Source organism: Lissotriton helveticus, chromosome 12 (assembly GCF_964261635.1).
Source record: "Lissotriton helveticus chromosome 12, aLisHel1.1, whole genome shotgun sequence".
NCBI classification, from domain to species: domain Eukaryota; kingdom Metazoa; phylum Chordata; class Amphibia; order Caudata; family Salamandridae; genus Lissotriton; species Lissotriton helveticus.
Genome location: NC_136073.1, coordinates 352,023,796 through 352,049,798, shown reverse-complemented (window position 1 = coordinate 352,049,798; position 26,003 = coordinate 352,023,796).

Sequence of the window (26,003 nt, the reverse complement as noted above, 5' to 3'; positions counted from 1 at the left end):
CTCATGAAGCAGTATGCTTCATGTGGTAAACTTTATGCTTCAATGGACTAAGAAGCTAAGGAATGTGACAACTACGCATTCCCTGCTGAATCTGCTAAAGGCATGACAATAATGTGCCAGGGCTGATGGAGGCATTGATTGTGGTGTATGAGGCTATTGAAGCTAATGGAAGCATTTTAGGAAACGTAAAGACCCTTATTCATAGAGGAAATCCCAAAATGAAGAAACTTCCTGATTGAATTTGGGAGCAGTGCCTTTTCGTAGACTAGACTGGCCTCCAATACAGAATAATATTTGGGTTGATCTTTTGCAAAAGCCAATAAAGGCAAGTGGAAAAGAGATACCATTGAGGTACCTAGTTTCCAGCACTATGCTAAGAGGCTTCACAGTACAGATCTGGTTTTAATTGAGCACCTACAGGTAAAGAAAGGACAAATATTGTTATGGATACTCCAGAAATAAGGATGTTTGTATCATATTTTCTGATCCCTAATGTATTCTTCTGTATATGCTCACCATTTCACAAAGTTTAAATGATGATCATAATCTCCCAAAACTAATTCCCAAAAATGTATTGTGTAGCCTGCTTTGACTGCAGGTTAGACATTTTGCAGAGGAATAACATAGATGGGTTAGTTACATACAGGTAACATGGAAAATTGTGAACACTTTAAGGGAAAGAGTAGTAGAGGTAAATGGATGGCAAAGAACGTCTGGCATGGAAGGGGCAAAATAGGAATATGATGGTTGTGGCTAAGGCGAGAGACTTGGGAAAAAGGGTTTAGTAGAGGAGAGGGAGAAACAGCAAAGGGAATGGAGAGAATGGGAGGGATTGAGAGAGACAACCTTCTTAACTATTTTACCTCATGCTTTTATTTTTTTTAAAGGTATTATATAGCGCTAGCTGGACCCTGAGGTATTAGAACGCTTTACAAAGTCAAGAGCAAGGTAATAATCAGTGACTGGGCAATAATCATAGGTTCATGTTACATAAAATATCAAAACAAGGGAAGTATAGTGAGGAGCACAGAGGCATATATACACATAAAAGTAAAATTGTATGGCCATGGGGTGAAAATGACTGAAGGGAGGTCCATTCAAAACAAATTCCAAGGAGAGAAGGAGATAGGGAACAATAGAAGCAAACACAAAGAAAGAAACAGACAACTGATCAAGGTTCAGTTTGTTCGTGGGTTCCAATATTTATTGAGGAGGTGACGTTTCAATACTCTTTTGAAGCCGGGGAGGAGGAATTGCATTGTAGGTCCCACGGGAGGGAGTTCCAAATGCTGGGAGCATTCCTTGAAAAAGAGTAAAACTGGGTAGTTTTCCTTTATAATTTAAGAGGCACGAGAAGAAGAGCGGTGGAGCTTCTCTTAGGGCTGGTACTTCCTGCTTTTGTGAGTTTGTTGTCTAAATAGTCAGGGGAATGAGAGTTAGGTGCTTTGTGGGTGATGCAGGCAGTCTTGTAGATGCATCTTCCTTCAATAGGAAGCCAGGTTAGGGACTTAAGGGCAGAGGTGATGTGTTCATACTGTTTAAAGTCTGTTATGAGCCAGGCTGCCATGTTTAGTACTGATCTCAGGGGGCGAGGTGAGTTTTCGGGGTCCCTGTGAGAATAGCATTCCCGTATTCAAGTTTGGAGATGACCAGAGATTGAAAAGCCCATTTGAAATCATCTGATGGAATGAATGGTTTAATTTTGTAGGTGTTTTAGTGTGTAAAGTGCTCCTTTGGCTGAGGTATTGACATGTTACTTCAAAGTCAAATTTTTGTCCAGGGTGAAGCCTAAGGATTTAGCCGAGTTTGATAGAGTGAGCGAACAATTTAGGGTCTTCAGGTCATTAATCCGGCCGTTAATTGGAAGGTGGTTACTTTTAGGAGAGAACAGGATAACTTCTGTTTCGATTGGAGTTTACTTTTAGACGGTTGGAGTAGAACAAAGTTTGAATCTTACTCAGTATGGCGTTAAGATGAAGGATGTCACTGTGTGGCATCTGCAAAGAGGTGACATTTGATCCCTGCTTGTTTCAAGATGATAGTAAGGGGTTCCATGAAGAGGTTTAAAAGTGAGGGGGATAGAAAATGTAGCCCTGGGGGACACACAGAGGGACATGTGTGGGGTTCGAGAGGCAAGACCTCATTTTGATCGCCTTTTTGAAGTGGTCAGTGAGCTCATTAGTGTTTTGGGAGAGCGGTAGATGTTGAAGTTGTACATGAATCTTAGATTCCAGCTTCATAGAAGAGACTTGGTTGAGGTTTCTCGTCCACTGCTTGGGTTTGTTAGTTAAGTCCGAGTGAGGTTTGGCGATGGTCTTGATGTTGAACAGTATGAGAGGGTGGTCAGACCAGTCAATGGGAAAGATGTCACTAAGGGAGACCAGTTCGTTATAATATCGTCTAGAGTAACACCTTTGATGTGATTTGGTTTGTTGCAGAGTTGCTTTTGACCATTCATCTCAAGAAAGTTCATGAGGCGCCTGATTGTGGAGTCTTCTGGATGTTAAAATCTCCCCAAAATACAGCCTTCGAGTCAGTAAGGGAGAACTGAGTAAATAGGTCAGACAACTCTTTGGCGAAGAGGGGGCGATGACCAGGCAGGTGATAGATAGTGTGAAGTTTGAAAGAAGGGAGCCTTTATCTTTAAGTTCAACGCTGAGATATTCAAATGTTGAGTATTCAGCATTCTTTAGAATGGAAAGTTGGATTTCCACTTTGTGGATTATGGCTAGACCTCCTCCTGTTCTTTCAGTTCTGTCAGTGGTCATTGAGCCAAGTTTCTGTAACAAAAGCAATGTCAATTCCCTCACTGAGAATGGTTACAGAAATATCTGTAGAGTGTTGTGGTGCCAATCTACAGTTGACGAGCATGCAAGAAAGAGGGCAGGGATTTGGTGTGTTTGTGTTGTAGGTAAGACGTGAACCATTTTCCTTAGCAGATTTTGGGCTATTGTTGATGGTGTATTGTGCTAGCGGTCTAGGCAAGTTAGGGATTATATGGGTTCCATTTATGCCCACAATTACTGAGATTGTAGAGGTAGATTTATGAATAATAACCTGGGACTTAGGGAGGTAGGATTCGCTAAGAGCATTCACTTCCAGAGCATAGAAAGGGCAGTGTGCTTGATGGGGTCTATAGGCCAGCCTGCTTAAAGGAATGGCAGGCCAGGGGATATTGCAAGGTATATAAATAACCTGAATGAGAGGTTTCGTAAGAGTGAGAGCAGGCAAGGATGTCCTGGTTAAAGTGATCCTGTCTAAGATGCGCTAAGTCGTGCATTGGTGAACGTGAGAAAGTTGATGGAAGTGTCCAGGGGTGCCACAGAGATAGATGGTGGATCATTAGGAAGAAGAAGGTGGGACTGTTCAGGGTAGATGATTTGAGTTACAGGGGAGAGAAATGTAAGGGGTGTTTGGCCCTCTTGTGTGAGTGAAGTGACTAATGCACAGATATGTCTATCAAAGATGTTTAGGAGAGGGTCAGTGGCTTGTATGAGTATACTGCCATTCCTGAAAACAGATATATCAATTTCCCCTCTAGAATACAGGGAATGGGATGTCGTCAGTTTTCTTCCATAAGGTATTTTGATAGTCTTAGTGACTGGAAGGAGGAGAAGGAAGATGTTTTTCCATTTAGCCGGGCATTTGGAATAGAAGATAGTCAGTTTTCTTAGTGCCATTAGTCATGCTGTAGTAGATATCCGCTATTAGAGTTTCTAGGTGCTGATTCAGTAATTTATAATTGAGATTCTTTGAGATATTTTCCGGATACATAATGGTCCACGAATTCGGGCCATACCTCAGAAGTGCATTATAGAGGGTTTATTGGGGAACATTGCTGGAGAAATAATAGTATCGAGATAGTACTAGTTGAATATTTTACGTTACAATGCAAACAATTACAATGCATGCATTTACAATGCATTTTTACATTGCAACTACCATTACATTTCATGATTTTACAATGCATGCCATTACAATGTATTCTACCATTATAACTCATTCCATTACAATGTATTCCATTATAACGCATACCATTACAATGCATAATAATTTTAGGGCAACAGTAGGGTAAGTGTTGGATAGTGTAAAGGTAAAAATTACAATTCCCACTCCAGTGAGTGCAACAGTAGGGTAAGTGTTGGATAGTGTAGGAGTAAAAATTACTATTCCAACTCCAGTGAGTGCATTAGTAGGGAACGTGTTGAATAGTGTAGGGGTAAAAATTACTATTCCCATCTACCCCAAAACCCATACCCACCCTAAAACAAAAAAATCTCCAATACTTACCTTATAATGTGTTGTAATGTCATGCATTATAATGGTATGCATTGTAATAGCAAGCGCTGTAGTGACATGCGTTGTAATGGCATGTGTTGTAATGGCATGCGATGTAAAGGCAGTTGCATTGTAACAGTTGCATTGTAAAAGCAGTGCAATGTAATGACTGTGTTGTAATAAATGTTTCCCGTACTGATTGCAAGAATATGCCTGTAAGGGGAGGGAAAGGGAAGATCAAAAGAAAGGGTGAGGAGCAAAATCTCACTCTCAAAGGGCATGTCGTCAGGGTCGGCCCCAGGCAAACAAAGGGGTTATCACAAGCCTTTCTGCTTCCCTTCCTTGTGCAGTTCAGAGTCAAAGATCTGTATGCCTCCCTTCCTAGTGCAGTTGGACTTTCCCTATAGAAAACAAAAGTGGTCCTAGACATAACTTAATCATAACATTGAATGAAACATGTTTTCAATTTTGTGTGGAATTCAATCCTGCAAGTGAAAAGGAGATAAAAACACAAAAAGCATAATTTTACAGTACCCAAAGTAATTTATGCACACAAAGTTTGCTGGGGCAACATAAATTGCAATTGATTTACATTATAAGTTAATGAGACATTTAATGAGTACAGTAAAGGCTAGGTGTTACTGCCAGGTGCAGTAAGGAGAAGTGCAAAGGTAAGTGCTCAAGTGAAGAAGGGGGAAAAAAAGGATTTAAGAAAGTTTAAAAAGAGAATCCAATAATTATATATTGAGCTAAGGTCCAATTCTCTGAGCAAAATAGAAGGCCTGCCCCAAAAGTCATTTCAAATATATTATTGCAGTTTCTTGTCACAGTGACACAACATCTGTGTAATGATAAAAAAAAGGGGAGGGGCGAAGCAGCAAGGGTGCAGGCCCCAGATGGGGGGAGATCGTCGATGTTTCGACCCTGACACGGTTGAGGGTTGATCAAAACCTCACCTACGGGCCTTCCTCAGGACGGGGTGAAGGGGGACCTAGGTTGAACTGAAACACGCCCCCAGCAATGAGGTAGGCAACCCATCAGTGGTGTGCCACAGTAATCCAAAAGGGGCTCTGTTTCCTTGGAAGGACTTAATAAAGAAGTTCCAGAGTGGGAAAGAATTCCAAATAGTTCCGCTTATCAGAAAACGGAATGTGAGCGTGGGGGTAGACAAATTAATATACCACCAGTAGATCCAATCTTAAGTAGGCTCTGCTAAGTGATGGTTTCACGTCCTCCTCGGGTTCCATCTAGGTCTGTTTAGCTGAAACCCGAGGAGGACGTGAAACCATCACTTAGCAGTACACAAGTAGGTGGAAATTGCTGTCATCGTAATGGAGATCTCCCTTTGTGCAAACATAGGGAAAATGACAAAAGTTTATAATGTTTAAAAAAATGTATGACATATTTTAATGTATAATATAAATGTAAATGAATTTAAAATATGTATTATGTACCAAGGAAAAAAAGTTACATCGTAACACATTAAATTGTCTAAAATAAATTAGTTACTTTGATTTAATGGATTAATAATTTTTAAACTATAATGAAAAAGATACTACTAGCATTTATATTTAAAGATACTGTGGTGTAAACTGTGTTAAAAGTTATTTGTTGAGTAATTTTCTATTATTTTTAATGTTTAAATATAATGTAAAATGTTAGTTTTTTCTTTAAATTTGAGTGCATTAGTGCATTTTAAAATAATAAAATAACTCGTGCTTAAATAAAATGTGACAATAAATATATATATATATACATATATATATATATATATATATATATATATATATATATATGTATATATATATATATATATACATTTTAAATGTGAAAATGTTTCAACTAATTTTAGTTTTGCTCCTCTGAGGTGGGTGTGTTTTTATATTAACATTGCTCTCACTAAAGCCCTCCTTAAGTTTTACTAAACACTTCCTAGTTAGTAGTAAGTAACCTCCGTTTTACAGCCACTCTTTCTTGGCCCTCAAACATTTACTATGCATAGGTACGTGGCGGAGATATCCTGGCACAGATAGAAGAAGAGAGGCAGAGGTTTCCATCTAGAGGTTTATGAATAGCAATTTATAGTCCGTGAGTAGTACAACTATAGTGATACTTTTTACATCCTACTAAATGCAGATTGTAAAAAGGCCCAAAATCTTTCTGAAAGCTTTAAAAAAAGGGAAGAGTTTCAAATGTTGGTGCAATTCGACAAACCTGTCGAAACTTTGACTCTTTTCCTACTTCTGATTCCGATCATCAGAATACTTGTTTGTCAGAATACTTTCTTTTCACTGGTCTGGAGCGATTTGCTTTCCTCCTTATTGCAATTGTTCATTGTGTGAATGGGCTGCCACAGGCTCCAATCTAGTTTGCATAAAATACAAATGAAAGCCAGTGATGCGAAAGTGTGACTGGGAACCTTGGATAATACATGGCAGCGATGGCTAATGCTTCGCAGTCCCGGGTGTCTGATCGCAATCTACCGCCTCTTGTAGCAGCAGCAGCTGCGGCGAGCCCGTCTCATCCAGGGATTCCCCTCCGCGGCGGAGCAGCTGGCCTCCCGTATAAGCTGCGCATCAACACGTTTCTGCAGCCGAGAGAACAGATGCGAGAGGTTACCACGCTGGAAGAAGCTGTGTTCCAAAATGTTTCTTGATTGCATAGGATATGAATATGCAATTCATTTACTCAGGATCTGTCAATACATATCTTTGTTATACAGTCCATAATCAATCGATGTACTTACTTTTTCCCTTAGATGGATACGTAATCAGAGGCTCTTTCTGAGCCCGTGGAAACGTTTTCCAGTGCGTTGCAGGAAAGTTTGTGTACGAGACAAGAGAAAGTACTTCTGCTGTCTCCCAAAGAGAATAACGCTTCTGCTGCAGCTGGAGGTTCTAATACTCCCCCGTTTGCCTAATGGCTTCTCTGCCGCTTTCATAATTAAGGCTCATTAACTTGTCACATGTTGATAATAGGAATAACCCTAAAATAGACTAATGCATTTCCTTATTCTACACTTCCCCTTAAAAATCAGTTAATTAAGAGAGAGCGTGACTGAGAGAACGAGAGACTGTATGTCACTTGTCACATAATATACACATATAGATATTACATACTCGGTCGCCAGTAGGTAGTTATAGTGAGCTCTGCTTTTCCATGGACAAAGCTTTTTTTTGGTTTGCTAAGAACTGTGACCCTGTTTGACGAATCTCCACAAACTTCTACCCAACAAATGTTAACCCACCGCGGCTCTTTCCTGGAAAGTTTCGGGGTGATCCATCAAGTGGGCGAAGAGAAAAAAGAGGGGTCCCAAAACATAAATTCTCCATGCATTTTCCATAGACTTCTTTAGACACAGCTTTAGCAAAAGCTGCTGAACGGAGATGCACCAAATTCCGCATGAAGTTAGATCTTGGTCTGTAGATTGTGCCTTTGTGATTTAGTGTAGATCCGTCCAGTAGTTTTTGATCTATTAAGGGTCAAAATAAATTGTATATTTTGGCAGTTGGGCTTGTGAGCCTCCCGCAAGAACGCAAAATAAAATATGGAGCCCTGTGATTGGTCAAGAGGCCTGTTTTTCGCATGAGCCTTCACACACTTGCTAGAACAAGAGGCTCCAGCAACTCCCGGGAGAGCAAAAGCTCGGATTGGTTGGCTTTTTGGCGGTTAAAAATAAAATGGCGACCATAACTGTTGACTGAAAAATTGGAGATGTTGTGGAAATAAAATAATAAAAGATAAATAAAGAGGCAGCAGAAAAACATGTTTATCCCCCTAGAGTTAGAAAGGAGGTGCTTAAGGGATAACTACTGTGAAGGTTAAAAATTAATATTGTTTTAAACACATGTTTACGTTACAATTATAATTGACCACATGACCAGGTTGTAATTTCACACATTTTTCTTAATAAAAATCTTTGACTGAGCAATAGGCCATACCTATATGCTCTCCTTTGTTGTACGAGGTGCATGTTTTAGGTAGAGAAAGGGTAGATAAAGAAAAAGAAAAACTGTTGGGGTTATAAATGTAAGATACAGATGCATAATGTATTAGTATTTTATCCCTTTATCAGTCTTCCCTGAGTTTCACTGGGTTACCAATGAAGAGGACATCTGCCATTAAGTTAAAATATGAAAGAGAAGTAAACTCTTTAATATGATTTTACACAGTCGATAAGAAAAGAGGCTTACTTGGTTCAAAGTCATTTAATGCCAAAGGGCAGTTTAAGAACTCTAATTGTTCTAATTCATTTTTTGATTCTTGTGCCCTTCGTTCTCTGCCTAAATCTCCCTTTCAACAAGAAGTTGCTAAACCTCCTTGAGTTCCTCTTTTTGTATTATTATTTTTTTCTTTTTTATAACATTCACAAAATTGCTATGTTGTATCTTATTATATTTCAAAGTAATGTTATTCTTTATCTCGTAGCTGGTATTTTTCTTTTTTTCCTTTTGTACTTATCTCATATGAACTGTTTTTTCTTATCTATTTTTGATTTTTGATTCTCGTTCTCATGTGTTTCATTTATTCTTTCTGTATCAAGTTCATGCTTTCGTGTATTTAAATTGTGTATATGACTTTTTCAAAACTTTCAATGAAGCTTATTTTGAACTTAAAAAAAAAAAAAGAACTCTAATTGTAAAATGCAAGTGAGTTTACCCTACCCTCAATAGTATGGGCCCCAATGTCTGCCATGCAATGGGTCCACCTGTCTTAGCATTTTGTGGATACCAAGAGAAAGTGCTTTAGTGGAAACGTGTAATTTTGAAAGTCCCAGATGAAGTGCTCATGCATTTGTGCTTCCCTCGATCCTGGTACTACAACAAAAACAAAATTGCTATGTTTCAACGGAAGAAGGGACTTTCTTCAATGAAATGATTCAAAAGCAGCACAGATTACATTTTATGACAGCATGGTAAAACATAAAGTACAAATGCACATAAAAGATTTTACAGTGTTTACCCCCGGGGAGCGAGAGATTATTGCACTGGGTGTCCATAGTGGAGTTGGCTTTCTCCTGTTGAGCTAAGGAACATTATTGCATCCCTTGTTATTATTCCCTTGGGTTAGCCATCTCAATTGCTGTAAGTGATGGGCACTTTACTTCATTTACTTCATTAACAATGGCTTCACCTTTAAATTGACTAAATAAAACAAGATCAGCTCTGGACAAGACAAGATGGGTTTACCAACTTGGAATTTGGCTTTATCCATTAAAGTGCTGGTGCTTTGGCATTTCCCTAAGTACTTGCCCTTCATGTGGCTAACACAGTTGGCTTGAGGCATCTACAAGAAAGACCATCTCTGTTGAACACATGGAGTGAAACCCAAGGTATTGACTTTGTGACAGGAGAAGAGTTAATATCCATATTGTATGGGCCCAAGCTGTTGTCGGGTGAAAACAAAGGAGAACATTTAGATATAGCATTGCAAGCATTTTTCATGACTGAAATTCAGGTACAATGCTCTGACCCTCAGTGAAAGTCTCCTTTATGCAAATAGCATTATTTCTTTGGGTGGACCCATAAAGGCAACGCTTTTCCAGTATATTAACTCAATACCAAATAAATATAAATTACTACTATATTAGTCAATAAAAATATTTTGTTTAATTAGTGACAGAGTCTTACAGATTCTCGACAAATATGTTTCCTGGCAATTATTGAAATAGCCAGCGCAATGGAGCTTTTAGTTTGAGAGTTATCTTTTGATAGACACCGGTTTATTTCGGGCTGCGAAGATGTAAGACGAAATGCCAAGATTACGTTTTTGTCATCTGATCTCATGCAAAGTGCTTCTGCTTCATTGCACTTCCTAATATTAACCTTAATAAAGAGCAGACATAAGCAATATTTCCTTATACTTAACATATGATGGCATAGCAGGAGCACATAAGTGAGAGTTTCCCAGCCTCCCAAGGAACACAGGCGCAGGTCAGATCCCTCGTCTGTATTTGTTGTCCACATTTAGTTATTGATGCCACCAGCAATTTCTGCTGGATGAATTCAATCCAAGTAACGTTTACCAAGGTGCCTGCTTGACTTAATTTTGATTGTTTAATATATTCCCAGTATGCGTTCAAAGTCAATTCAAGACTAGACTTTGAATGGTGTCTGGATAGAGCCAAAGCTCTTTTAGCCAAGTATTATTTAGGACATGTGATATGTGGGGGAACCATGGTATTGTGCTGTCGTTTTGATTCATCATTGTGTCCAATAGTGTGGATCTGTAAGTGGCAAACTCCCCCTTGGACCAAATGCGGATCCAGTATTTTATAGGTGCAAATGCTTTATAGTCTTCAAGTGTTTTCAATGTCTAGAGCAGCTCTCAAGCTGGTTATTGGTGTTCCACACCCCAAATGCAGTGTCTGTGATAGGAAGTTGTTTTCAGTGACTTGAATGGATGGGGTTTTCCTATACCCCAGATCTCTACGCCATATGTAGTTGCCGCCCATTATTTCATTTTGCACACCAGCATTGCTGAGCCTACAGAGTGATTTCCACATGATTTGGAAAATCTCAGCACTGCTCCAGCTTGCTGGGCCAGGGTAGATTTACTCATTAATAGCTGCCGTGTCTACGAAAGGTTGCCTTCTAGATGGATTCCCAGGTAGTTGTAGGTGGAACATGATCCAGAGGCTCAGTGTAGGCCTTAAGGTCGCTCTCAGTTTTGTTTTTTGGTTGAGGGTCATGTATTTTATTTTCCCAACATTGATGGTTAGACTTCTGGTAGTACAGAAATAATGAAATCTTGCCACTAGATGGCGCATTTATATCTCTGTTCAGGCCATTAGGAGTTCATCGCTGATGAAGAGTTGTATAGGGATTGGCTCCTTGCTCTTATTTGGCACGTCTAGATTGAGTTTGTTCGAAATTTCACAACATCATTTATGAAGCAATTAAAAAGATTTGCCACTAAGATGGAGCCTTGTTTGGCACCTCATGGTATTGGGATCTCTCCTGTGTATTCGCCTCTTGTACTTAACTCTTGTGTTGTTATCGGAATGCAGTGTAATAGCTATCTTTAAACACTTTTCTGGAACTCCCTTCTCCTTTAGAGTTTGCCACAGTGTGGGGTGATCAATGCTATCGAACTCAGTTTGGAGATCCATGAATACCAGATGTTGTGGCAATTTTTTGAGATGAGTATATTTAGATCACATTAGATTTAATCTAAATAGTTGATCCATTGTGCTCTGGCCTTTCTTGTGGCCTGCTTGGTACAGAGAAATTACATTTTGTCTTCCAACCACTCATTCAAGCGAGATAGTATCAGCTTCACGTTTATTTTTCCCATGCAATCCAGCAATGAGATATGTTGATAGTTTCCCACGAGGTCTCTGGACCCTTTTTGTGTGATGGCATGATTAAAGATTTTTATTCCATGAGGGTTGAATCTCCTCATGAGACAGATGTTATTGAAAGATTGAGATAGTACAGATGATTGTGTGGACAACTTCTTTTTTGCTGAATTCATTCATTGACGCCAAGATTGAAAAATGAGAGAGAAAAATAGTGAAAGTAGTTGGGAAACTGAAAGACTTTGAGATGGCTGATGTAGGTTTTGAGTGGTCCTGAGGTTGTTGGTCTGGACTGGTATTTTCGTTCATATTAGCCTTCAAGTCAGCTTTCCCACTGTTACGTTTTGAGTGTATTGTGTCCCTTAGGTTACCTTCTAGGTGGAGCCTTGTTCGACCCATGGCTGAACCATTCATTCTGCACAATGCATTAGCACCTTCTTCCTGGTAGAGAGTTGTAAAGTTATCCATCCAGAGTTGTGTGCTTATTTTCAACTTCATGTTCTTCGGGGTACTATCACAGCCACTTCTTAATGATCTCCCAAGTTTCTTGATTTTTCTTGATGTTATTGTAACCAGGACCATTTGCCAGAGCTTTTGCGAGTGGTGTTTCTTCTTAAATGTTATCAGCTATTTATGCTATTTTCTACATTCAAGTAAAAGCTGATCATTCTTGTCAAACAGATGTCGGTTTTTCAGGGCAGAGAACAGGTTTTTTTTCTTCTTAGCTTTAAACAATCCAAATCGTACCAAACAAGGCAATAAAGAGAAGAGTGTTCAGATGCAGCGTGGTTATTATTTTTTCTCACCACAGCCATCTGTACCTGCAGCTCTTTAAACTTTTTCAGCTGCCACCCCCCACCCCCTCTTCCTAGCTAGGGTTAGGATCATGGTATGCAATGACATCTATTCATAGCTAGATGTGTATAACTTCCTGTTACATTTATCATCAACAACGACAATGTTTTTCCTATTTGATTTCAGGGCAATATTTGGGCCACATGCATGTTTGTTGGCAATGGGTGTAGTACAGCTCGGATTTGGATGCTCTAATACCAGGAGTAATGGATTGTGTCACTTTCAATCCTACCATGAACTCTCATACCAAAAACAAGATTCCAGGCTTCAATAATTATCACCATCCAATGAATGGTACTTTGCCTGTGGCCAGCTCTACAGGTGGAATTTGGGGGGTTGTCTGATGGTGTTGGACTGTTAAATGAGCACATGCCTCCCTCAACTAGAGCTTCATACATAAATTTGCCCTTTTTGGAGCACTTACAATGTTCTTTGGGTGGTAAGGGTATGTTCCATGCTCTGTCTTCATCAATTATTGAGTGATCCATTATTATAGGGTGCATTTTGGTCTTAAAGTCGCTGCATATCAGTATGGAATTGTTTTTGTTGCACATAAGCCCTGGTAGCATGATTCTGGATTCCGACTTTGGCACCTCTTCCAATCTTTTTGCCAGTAGTTGGTCTTTAAAGAAGAGGACATCGAATTTGACCAGAGCCCAACCACCTAGTGGAAATTAGACATTCAGGATCTCAAATGACCATGCATTACTTCTTATGTCGATAACCTAAATATTCTTGTTTATTATGGTGTGGGTTATATCGGCGTTTGCCCGCAACGCTGTTCTTAGCCAAGTAGTCAAGCTCCCTGTAGGTATGCCCTTTTGTAGTTTGATTGCAGGTAGATGATATGTTGAGTTACCATCAGGATCAATGATGCCCGTGGACCAGTCCTTATCAACCATATTTTTCCTTTAAGCCTGCTGAGTTCCAGCTCATGATTTTTAATTATGCTTTCAGGCTGTTGTGTGTTTCCTACAGGGACATTTACATGTTCATTATGCTAGCCTAACAATGTATATTGTAGGCCACTTCTGCTTTGTACGCATTACTAAAGCACTTGCTTGTTTTTGTGCCACATGGTATTTTCATATATATTTAGCACATGTTTTTGTTTTTTGTCCTTTTCCTGGGACTTAGTCTGCACGGGGTAGGCAAGGTCAAACAACATCGCTCTTTGCTATTCTCTGTGGTTGCACACTAGCACCTAGCCATAATAGAGACACCCATCTGCTATTTTTGAAAACACATGTTTTGTCATATAACCCAAGACATGTCATCCTAAACACGCACAGAGCAGAAATTGGCAGACTGCAAAGACTATCTATGAATGCTAAGGAATGGGGTCAACTGCTAAACCCAGAGATCTATAATCTACAATCATTTAGCTTTCGAAGTGAGGGTAGATTTAGGCAAGTCTGTCAGATAATATAACAGAGCTTTTTATTGTATATAGTCTCATGGCCATGCTACATTACTGACCTGTACTTGTTTGCTAGTTGTGGCACAACTATTGCACATTAGAGCACAGTAGTTTAGGTAAATATAAAGTTTCCTTGTGTCTCTTTTCTATTTATTGTGGATTAGTATGAGAGAGAATGAAAGCGGGTGACCTGCTACCACTATCCTGAGAGAGTCTGGAGTGTTGTGTTCTGAGGTGCCAAATCACTTGTTTCTCTGGAAAGGTTAGAAAGGCAAGTGAGACTCTATGAACTAGTCAGATTCGTGCCCATAGATGCTGATGGGGTATGGTGACTCAGTCCCTGAAATGCTGACATTTTATGGTCCCGAGCATAGTTCTATTCCTGAGTATAATCCCTGCAACATGGAACCACCAAAGTTTGGTTTGGCACTTATTTGTGTGTCTCCTGAGTAGTGCTTGTGTGTGTTCACAATAACCTTACACCTTTTCTGGAGATGTCCCTGGTGTTGGGGCTTTATTCTCCACAGTGTTTGGGAAGCACTGGATGGTTGGTTTTTCACGCTTAAATATTAAAAGGTTTGAACCCAGTTTGTGTTCCACTTTTATTGCATTTCTGTATTTCTAATGGCACAGAATGCGGCCATTACAGGTCAAATGCAGACCTGCTGTTTATGCTCATTTAAGCCAACATGGGCTTCCTAATGGAGGTGGTCCTGTTATTTTTGTTGTTCAAACAGGTGCAGCATACAGCTTTGAAGTTTTTTATTCTTGGGTCACATTTCTGGCTATGGATGGTCAATCTAATACATTTCATACATACACTGCTCTTCCATCGCTTAATGCATATAAACCTTATGCGCTTCTTGAGATTCCTCTCACCTTCTGGGAACTCCAAAATGATTTCTTTGGTGCCCTCCCCAATGTATATAAACCTGTATGTATGGCTTTCCTTAGTAATGAAGGAATGCCCTGGCCAGCCTTAACTGGATATACACCTTACCCTGATATGCAAACTCAAAACTTGATTCAAACACAAGCATTCTACCGTTGTCTAGTGACCTTATACAGACTGTTACGTCAGTCTGTTTTGCATACCTTGTTAGCAGGGCCAGTGCACGTTGGCCTGCAAGGGCAAGCACAGGTGCCGGCAGCACCAGCCATAAGTCCTGTAATAATTAATTCAGTTATGGGCAAAAGACCCACTAATCATGAGAAAATCCCATTTTGGATTACCCAAAATATTGCTTCAGCATGAAGCTGTGTTTTCCCTTAAGGTCCACAAGACAAACACAGAATTCTCACGATGTGCTTATCCAATGGGATGGGTCCCGCTATTGGAGACTGTAATGCTGTGGGACAATTTTTGCAGCCGTGTACATTGTCTACCATGGCACTCTCCTCATGTCCGCCTTACCAGACGTAATTAAACCAGATACAGATTCAGAGCGGTCGCACCAGTTGACCACGAACATGAGTTGCCTATAAATATTGCTAGCGTCACATCCTTAGGACGTAATATTGTGGGAACCAGACCTACTAAACCACCTCCTGGCAAGCCTGGTTCTGAAAAGGAAGCCAGGCAGGCTTGTGAGATGGTTAAAAAAACATGGAACAAATCTCAACAACCAAGGAAAGGCAAACCTTGCAGAGATTCTCCAGACCATGAGTCCCCTGAGAGGCAGTACGATTTTCGTGATAGCATTGAAATCAAGACTCAACTCAGGTATCAGGTTCCTGATGCACATTTGCCTCATTCCTTTCAGAAATCCTCTGACCAGCAGTATGAAAGAGGAACAGAATCAGAATGTACACAAGAGCAGTTTGTGCAACCAAAGAGGGAGACACAACGCTTGTCTAACGCGAAGATAAAGAAGGAGAGACCTCCTTAATACAGAGCCCTATTTCAGAATAAGAGAGTTGTGGCTTTAACTGATACATATGCCACAGATGCTGAGAACCCTCCTCCTGAACAGGTTTTGGGCGGGGTCTCTCAACGACAACGCGGCGGAAGTCACCATGGTGCACCAGAATCGCCATGAATTTCTGGTAGTAAGAGCAACTGCAGAGAGACGCGGCCAGATAGATTGTATAATTTAGATATTCAAATAGGTGACATTAAACGCATGTTAAAGCAATATTCTGGGGAAATTAAACTTTGTCTTATGATATCCTGTTAGCGGAGGTCAATTAGCCCCCACCATTTGTATGAGCATCTGACCACCAAGGAGAGGATGTTATCCTACCTTCTTTTCCTACAATTTTTCCTGAATAAGTCAAACAAGCTCATGCAGCTGAGTGGGCTCTTGCACTAGCCCCTAAACTCTATCGCAATAATGTTGGCTGGGATAAGGATTATCCTTATCTTTTTATACCTTTACGGTCCAGCCCGTAAGTGGAACCACAATATTATATAAAACGAGATGCTATGGCACCCATTAAAAAACTGCAAACACAACAATGATGGACAGAATGTGGATCAATGTCACACATTCACCCCAGTCCAAAGATCTGGGCCCAAATCCATCGTTTTTCCTCTCCACACCACCCTGGGTTAGACAATGGTGATATGCAAATCAGCGCTGACCCTGTGCCCCATGGGAACAGTCCAGTCCGAACTACAAAAGCCATGTCTTTCCCAGAACGGAAACAAGCATCCGAGGACCGGCCCGGTTTCGAGGTAACACCTCTCTTCAGCCCGGCTAGCTTGATTCCAGTGGTGTGGAGTGCCTGGGACTCACGTCTGAGCATCCCCAGTACACTTAGAGCGGTAACTGCAAACACAACAATGATGGACAGAATGTGGATCAATGTCACACATTCACCCCAGTCCAAAGATCTGGGCCCAAATCCATCGTTTTTCCACTCCACACCACCCTGGGTTAGACAATGGCGATATGCAAATCAGCGCTGACCCTGTGCCCCATGGGAACAGTCCAGTCCGAACTACAAAAGCCATGTCTTTCCCAGAACGGAAACAAGCATCTGAGGACCGGCCCGGTTTCGAGGTAACACCTCTCTTCAGCCCGGCTAGCTTGATTCCAGTGGTGTGGAGTGCCTGGGACTCACGTCTGAGCATCCCCAGTACACTTAGAGCGGTAACTGCAAACACAACAATGATGGACAGAATGTGGATCAATGTCACACATTCACCCCAGTCCACAGATCTGGGCCCAAATCCATCGTTTTTCCACTCCACACCACCCTGGGTTAGACAATGGCGATATGCAAATCAGCGCTGACCCTGTGCCCCATGGGAACAGTCCAGTCCGAACTACAAAAGCCATGTCTTTCCCAGAACGGAAACAAGCATCCAAGGACCGGCCCGGTTTCGAGGTAACACCTCTCTTCAGCCCGGCTAGCTTGATTCCAGTGGTGTGGAGTGCCTGGGACTCACGTCTGAGCATCCCCAGTACACTTAGAGCGGTAACTGCAAACACAACAATGATGGACAGAATGTGGATCAATGTCACACATTCACCCCAGTCCAAAGATTTGGGCCCAAATCCATCGTTTTTCCACTCCACACCACCCTGGGTTAGACAATGGCGATATGCAAATCAGCGCTGACCCTGTGCCCCATGGGAACAGTCCAGTCCGAACTACAAAAGCCATGTCTTTCCCAGAACGGAAACAAGCATCCGAGGACCGGCCCGGTTTCGAGGTAACACCTCTCTTCAGCCCGGCTAGCTTGATTCCAGTGGTGTGGAGTGCCTGGGACTCACGTCTGAGCATCCCCAGTACACTTAGAGCGGTAACTGCAAACACAACAATGATGGACAGAATGTGGATCAATGTCACACATTCACCCCAGTCCAAAGATCTGGGCCCAAATCCATCGTTTTTCCACTCCACACCACCCTGGGTTAGACAATGGCGATATGCAAATCAGCGCTGACCCTGTGCCCCATGGGAACAGTCCAGTCCGAACTACAAAAGCCATGTCTTTCCCAGAACGGAAACAAGCATCCGAGGACCGGCCCGGTTTCGAGGTAACACCCATTAAAGACATATTTTCCCAACTGGAGTCCCAAGGGGTAATTGAACCCTGTGTCTCTCAAATGAGTGATCCTCTTTTACCTGTTTTAGAATCAGATCATTCCTATCGCATTGTCTTCGACTACAGACATTTGCATTGCAAAACACACATAGTACGCCACTAATTACTATTGTAGTCTTTAAAAAATACAAAGCCACATTGGACATGTTAGAATTGGGGTTACTGGTTGGCTAGTGTATGCACCTAAGCCAGGCAAAACCCACTACTCTAGTCAGGGTAGAGGAGTTAAACACCGAAGATAACCCCTGCTCACCTCCTTGGTAGCTTGGCACGAGCAATGAGGCTTATCCCAGAAGCAAGGTGTAAAGTGCTTGCACAACACACACACCAGTGACACAATAAATACACCACAAAAGGAGATTCTACACAATAATATATAAAAATACGTTTCTGTGTTGCATATAAAACATAGATCAAAATAACATAAACCAATAATCACTTTACTAACTAGGCAATTGTCAAAATATCCCAGTCAGTGCAATAAGATAATGAGTTCAGATTGCACACATCATGAAACAAAGTGGCTGGCAACCACTCGCTCCTCACCGTACCTTGACTCTGGCATGGCCTGGCAAGAGGTGCGGGAGCAAAACGATACAGCGGCCTTTTATTTCTACTCAGCCCAGCTTAGTAGTCCACATATAAGGGCTGTGGCCCACGTAAGTAAATAGAGCACAGCTCAGCATACACAATGTGAGTCGCAACGGAGACAAGCTGCCAATTCCCTGAGGTTAGTCGAAAAGCACTCCACACATGTTTTCAGTACAAAGCGAGCAGCACTCACACCCAGGTGCAGAGTACCAGACCCACAAGTCCCACAGCCAGTGATGGGCAATGCCAGGGCTTCCTCCAGAAAGAAACCCCCACGAGAACAGGGGGAGAGTGGGAGGTAAACCTACATGTCTCTGGGTAGCACTGGGGAACACATAAGAGCATGAAAGCAGGGAGGGAGGCCAGCACAATAAGGGTAGATGCCAGGTGATAGTGCCTCTTGCAGCCCAGAAATCAGCAGGAAGCAGGCTAATATAGTAAACCTGTCAGTCCCAATGGCAGTTCCCCTAGTAGCACAGCAGATCCTTCTGGTAAATTGCAGAATGTAGAGCCAGTAGCATCTGGTTACAAGTACCATGCAGTGTATAAAAGCATGGGGTCAGAGCCCATATACTTATACTCAAAATGTCTTTGATGTGGAGGTAAATTCAAAAGAACTTTAGACATGCACACCACCCTCATTCAACCACAGCTTGTCGTGGTGAGCCTCAGCAAGGCCTACCAGTACTAGGGGTTTGCCCTCCTCTGCACAAAGTCCTCAGACCAATAGGAAAGCAGTTGGCATGGAAACTGGAATATAAAACAGAGTACTTTATTAACCTCATGAGGTGGAACTACATTCACACAACACCCTTCGGTAATGTATGAAGTAGCACCCTGAACAGAAGGAACATGGTCCTTTTATACCCAAATAGGGGCTCAAAAGAAGGCGGTACAAGTACAAGAAGAAGGTTTTAGGTAGATATAAGGTCATACAGAAAATATACAATCAACAAGTGGTAGGAGCTAACAGTTGCTAATTCTAGTAAACACATCCTGACAGTTACAGAATAATAGCAGCTGCAGAGACAGCTGCAAGCTCAACTGAGCATGTGCAGAGCAGAAGAGGCTTAATATACCTTGTCACTAGGCAGAATACAAGAGCAGATGACAGAAAGGTAGGACAGAGCACATGGTGAGTACGTGGTAGCACATGGCATACAAAATGGCTGCTAAATCCAAGATGGCTTCAAGTAGATGCTAACCCAGATCGCTGCCAAATTACAACAAGCTCAAGCTCCTTTTTTTAAATTATTTTTTATTTGGCAAACAAGTCAACACAAAAAAAGAAAGAATACACAATACATATTCTTAAACATACAAGTTTTGAGTGATAACCAGGATATGTCATGTATACAGAACGTACAGCAAGCACTAGACAAGGCCCATTTAACGTTATATAAGAATAAAAAAAAAAAAAAAAACGAAACCACCCCCCCCCAAAAAAAAAAAAAGACGTTATGTACAGATTGTGTCCTTCAGAATTATACAAAGTTATTCCATATTTTTTCAGTTTTCACTACAGACTTTCGACCTCTGCCCTTAGCAAGGGCCTTTTCCATAGTATAAATTTTGTGTAATAGATTTAATCACTCCGTCCTGCAGGGTGGGTTTGGTGAAATCCAAGCTCGAGCTACCACCAATCTAGCACAAGACAGGGCTATATTAAGCCAGCTAGTATTATTGTTCCCCATCGTGTGCAAAGAAAGTAAAACCACAGGTGCGGAGAGTGATGTATGAATCAGTTGTTTTTGACTTAAAGTATTTTCTATTTCTTTCCAGTAGTTTGCAAGCGTAGGACAAGAATAAAGCATGTGAATAAGATCTGCTGCCACCAGATCGCATTTTGGGCATTTAGTGCGGTCGTTGTTTAGATTATTCTGTGACCATTTGTATATTTTTAGTGGAGTATGATATAATTGACTGACCGTTCTGTATAGTTGTAATTTCAGGCTAGAGGAGTGGACTAATTTGTTAATGTTGACGAAAGCGTTTGAAATATTCTGTGGTGTCACATTGATTCCTAGTTTTAGCGTCCACTTATGTGACAATCTTATGCAGTCATCCGCATTATACTGACTAAGAAGTTTATATCCCATACTAATTAGCGATTTCTTTTTAGTACTATATAAACAACCCCAAATGTCCGAGCTGGCAGTTTTTTCCAGCTTCATAGTCCGTACTAAGTAATCTTTAATTTGCATATATTTGTATGTCATTGCGCCAGGTAAATTATAAAGCAGTTGCAAAGTTGAAAACAGGAGGAAACCATCTGAGCCGTATAAATCACCTAATGTCTTGATTCCGTAAGTGGCCCATTCCCTCCCCATCTTATCATTAAAGATAGCAGGTAACCCAGGATTACCCCATAGTGGTAGATCTGTGTGAAAAAAGGAAGTATCGCAGTGTTTCAGAATCAAATTAAAGATCCCTACCGCATCTCTTGCTGTCTTAGATTTCACTTGTTTAAAAAAATTTGGATCATGTACTCTTGCTAAGAACTGTTTTGAGTTTGTGCCTAACATAAACTGATAGAAAAAAAAAGTTTGGTTTTTGTCTAGTAAGCTCTTAAGCCGACCTAAAAATGATGCAAAGAAATGAGACTTAAAGTCCGGAAAGTCCAGTCCCCCCTTTTCCAATGATAATTTTAGTATGGCCATTGACCTTCTAGGTTTTTTGTAGCTCCAAATAAAACTACTACAGATTCCATCTAATTTCTTAAAAAATATAATATTAAGTCAGAGGGGGATAGAACGAAAGAGGTATAAAAATTTGGGCAAAATATTCATTTTAATGAAATTGATTCGGCTCAAGATATTAAGTGGGATTTTATGCCATTTTTTAAGCATCGTAGTAACTTCTTTTAGTAATGGTTCGTAGTTTAATTTGTTAATTTCATTAATTTTAGAGGAGATTTTCACCCCCAAATACACGGCAGAGTCACAAATTCCCGTAATTGTATGATCAGCTTGGTAATTCAAAATAATTTGTGTTTTGTTAAGGTTTAACTTATAGCTTGAAATATCGCCAAAGTTCTTTGCTTCCTCTGTTATTCCAATTAGAGCATCCTTTGCGTTTGTGGTATAAATAGCTAGGTCATCTGCATATGCAGTTATTTTAAGAGTTTTATGTTCATGTTTGACCGGAGTTATCTTATCTTGTTTATGCAAAGCATTAATAAAGGGTTTCATTGAGAGAGCGAACAGCAGGGGTGAAAGTGGGCACCCCTGCCTCGTCCCCCTAGAGATTGCAAAGGTTGGTGACAGAAGCCCTGCATAGCTAATTTTAGCATTGGGATCCCTATAAATAGCCTGTATACTTCTCAGAAACCGGTCTTTAAATCCAAACTGAATTAGCACTTTCCACAGATAGTACCACCCCACTCGGTCAAACGCTTTTTCTGCGTCCAAAAGAATCATACCGAGTGGGGTGAGATTAGTTGCAGCTACGTCAAATGCCATAATCGCCATGTTGACGTGAGTGGTGGTGTCCCTTCCAACTACGAAGCCATGTTGTTGTTCATTGACTAAGTATGGCATATAGGGAGCCAGTCGCATTGATAGTAGCTTGGAATATGCTTTAGCATCGGTGTTTATTAAAGAGATTGGTCGATAAGACCCACATTCAGTCGGTGGTTTCTTTTTTTTCAGGAAGAACATGATTTTAGCGGTTTTCCAAGATTCCGAAACCTTTCCTGTTGTACCAATAGAGTTCACGACTGAGCAGAAGAGAGGTAGTATTTCTTCCGCACATATTTTATACAATTCCACTGGAAGTGTATCCTCCCCTGCGGCTTTGTTAGATGGAAGGGAAAACACAGCTAAGCGTAGTTCTTCTATTGTATAGCTCTCCTCCATATTGTCAAGGATATCCTGATCTAAATAATATTTTACAGGGAGTTTGTCATCTAGATAAGATTGAATCTGATTATCTATAATCTCAAGTTCCGGAGTATATAATTTTTCATAGTATGAAGCAAATTGTTCCATTATTTGTGTAGGCTGCGAATACAGTATATCATTAGGACCTTTTATAGATTTAATTGGTGTTGATGCTCGGTTTTCAGCCACCTTGTATGCCAGGAGCTTTCCTACTCGATCTCCGCATTCATATTGAGTGAGTTTATATTTAAGAATCTTACAACTGTTTTTTTCCCTAAGAAAGCTCTTGGTGTTTGATCTTAACGTAAGAAGTTTATTTTCCAAAACCATGATATCTAATCTGCTCATCAGCCCAGCACTAAGACTATCTGCTAATTGTTTCTCCATATGTAAGATATTGTCCGTCAGTATCTTTGTCTCCTTCTTTCTTATTACATTTTGTTTAAGAATATATTGTTGTGTTACTCCTATAATAGAAGCCTTGCAAGCATCCCACACAGAAAGAATACTGGCCGTATCCAAATTATATGTAATAAACTCATTTATATGTTTTTTGAGAAACGTTACAAATATCTGGTCTGATAATAAATATCTTGGGAAAGTAAAAGGACGTCTCTCTTTTGCCCTAGGAGCTACTCCAAATGTAAATATAATTGGATTATGATCAGAGGAGATTTTTGGCATAATCTGCATATGTCCTGAGCTGATTAATTCCACCGAAGCCCACGCCAGATCTATCCTAGAACAAAGTTTGTGGGGGAACGAATAATATGTATATCCTGGTATGCCTGGATGTAGACAGCGCCAAATGTCTTTTACATTATGTATTTTAGCTAGTTTTAATATTGCTGCTCTTGTTTTACACATACGTGAAGTTAACCCTATCTTCGTTGTATCCTGTTGATAGTTTAAAACACAATTAAAGTCGCCCATCAGGAGAAGCTCGCCCTCCCATGATAGTAGTTCAATGTTCAACCAGTCAAATAAGCGAGGCTCATCTTTGTTTGACCCGTATAAAGCACAAAAAACATACATATTGTCTTCTATCCGAATTTGCATAATTGCCCATTGCCCCCCCTTGTCTGCCGCAGTCCTAGTGACTTCCCCCCGCAATTGTCTTTTCTTTATTATAGCAACCCCTCTGATTGGTGCATTTAATGTTGTGCAGACCACTAATTCATATCCCAATTGATTCAAAAGTTTTTTATCTTTAAAGCAGATATGTGTTTCCGTTAGCATAACCAACTGTGCATCATACATTTTCAGTTCTAGATATACTAAATTTCTTTTAGTCCTATTATTCAGGCCTGATACATTCCATGCAAGACAACTACAGTGCGTCATTTTATGTAAAAATTAAAAATCGCTGCCCCTTTCTTATCACTCTTTTTAGTTTTATTTCTTACTAACATCGTTTTATCTTCCTTTTGACCTGTCATGCCATTTTTAATTTTACCCCTCCCGACCCTCCTGTCCCTCCTTCCCTCCCTCCCCAGATCCAAGCTACTCCCCCCTGTACCATAGGAAAACACCCCCCCTTTATACCTGCTGCCGTTGGTTGGGCAGCCTCTTGAGGGTGCAGCCATCCGCATCGTCCTCTCCTACTTCAATAAGTATATCAATCCCAGTTCCCCTTTCCCAAATATTCAATTTGTCATTTTAGTCAAAACCTTTTGAGACAGTGATCACATAGAATCTGCAATCAAAATTATTGTATTTAATACATTAGTGATTCTTTTCAAACTCATTTCCTGCCTCCATAGCCTGGTTAAGCATTAGTAATTTTTTCTAACACATTTTCTGCCTCCTTAACCTGGTTAAGAAAATATGTATGACCGGCTTTAGTAACTTTTAAACACGCAGGTTCTTGCAGGAAAACCTGAGCCCCTGCGGCTTTAAAAGAGTCTATTAATTGTCGTAAATTCCATCGTCTCTCCATGGTAGACTTACAAAGGTCTGACCTGACAAAAAAAGTCACATCTTCTGTGACAATGGGGGAATTGGGTTTTGCTTTTAAAGAGACAGCCTGTCTCAATAAAAAATTTCCAAAATAAATCAAAAACGGGCGGGGAAATTTACTTCCTTTGTTTCTGTTGACTAGTGGTAATCTATGAACTCTTTGTAACTGAGAGTCCCAGTCCCAGTCGGCGAGATCGGGGTACGCGCGTTGAAAAAGCTTGACTATGTAAGCCCTAGGGTCTGCCCCTTCAGCCCCCTCAGGAACCCCAAAGAGTCTAAGGTTTGTCTTCTTTGGCGATTTTCCATGTCCTCGACTTTAAATTGTAGTGCCCGAATCTCTTCATCCTGGCGGAAGTTTTTCTGCTCAGTTTTAATCGAAGTTTCCTCTATCTGCACGACCCTATGTTGTAGTTCCTCCACATCTTGTGTTACCGTAATCATTTTGCTATTGACTTCCAATAAGTAATTTTGAGTTTTTGTATTGTCTTCCTTGAGTTGCAGGAAATATTGTTGCGCTTCTTGCCATTGTTCGGTCAACATGTTTAAGATTAAGGCCAAAGATGGGGATCTCTCCCAATGGTTCAACAGGGGGTAATACCTCCCGTGGCCTATCTTTCCCCAAATGACCGTTTTCCTTGGCTGAAGCAGACATGACAGCGAGATCACTTGGATTGAGATCCTTTTGATTGATACCTTCTCTGACATTACTATCTTCTTGGGGGTTCTTTGCCCCCATGGAGTTATCTAAGATTGGTTGGCTTAAAGGCTCAGACGAGTTTGCCTTATCCAGATCTGGGTCAGCTTGTGTTGGAGTTGGTGGCCTCATTGAGCTGTTTCCCGACAAACGTAAAGCCATTGATTTTACCCCTCCTTTAGCTTGGATCAACTTACGTAGAGGGCTTTCGTCAATAATAGGTTTGCCCCTAGTGTTAGCTAAAGTTATAACTGAGGAAAGAGTAGAAGGATTGGTATTTTTCTTGTTTTTCAGCTTATTTTTAGCCTTCCCTCTTCCTTTTTTCCGAGACACAGTTTTCCACTCATCTTGTGACAGGCCCTCTCCAGTATTATCGTCTTCATCGACCAGTTCCTCATATTCGTCATTAGATTCCACTAGTTTATCATTAGACCCCTCTGTGCAGTCTTCAGAAAGTCCCTTAGCTTTGTGTGCTTGATTTGTAATGAGCACATCTGTTTCCTGGGTGGCGAGAGTTTCATGAATAGATAGATTATTAATTTCGGCAACAGTTACGTCTGGCTCCATGTCCGTAATCAATATTGTTTCCGTACCCTCGGATGCTGAAGCATGTATCTGTGACTGAATTTTATCCTTTCCTTTATGGTTTACCTCTTTGTCTGTTTCAGATTGTTCATCTAAATATTCTGCCGCCTCTGAAACCGTGTCCTCGCCAATAATAATATCATCATATTCGATATTCTCAGTGTTGTTCTCAGTGTTCTCAGTGTTATTCATCATTTTATTGTTAATTTCCTTGTTTGTTCGCGTTATAGCTTCATTAATAGTGTGGTTAACTGAGACAGCAGGGTTTAAAATTACATTAGCTCCCCTTGCTTTAGGTAAGTTATTTTTTTCATCAACAGTTAGCATAGTGGGCCGTGGTGGCTGTGGCTGTAGCTTACCAGTCATTGGTTTTCCTGTAGCAA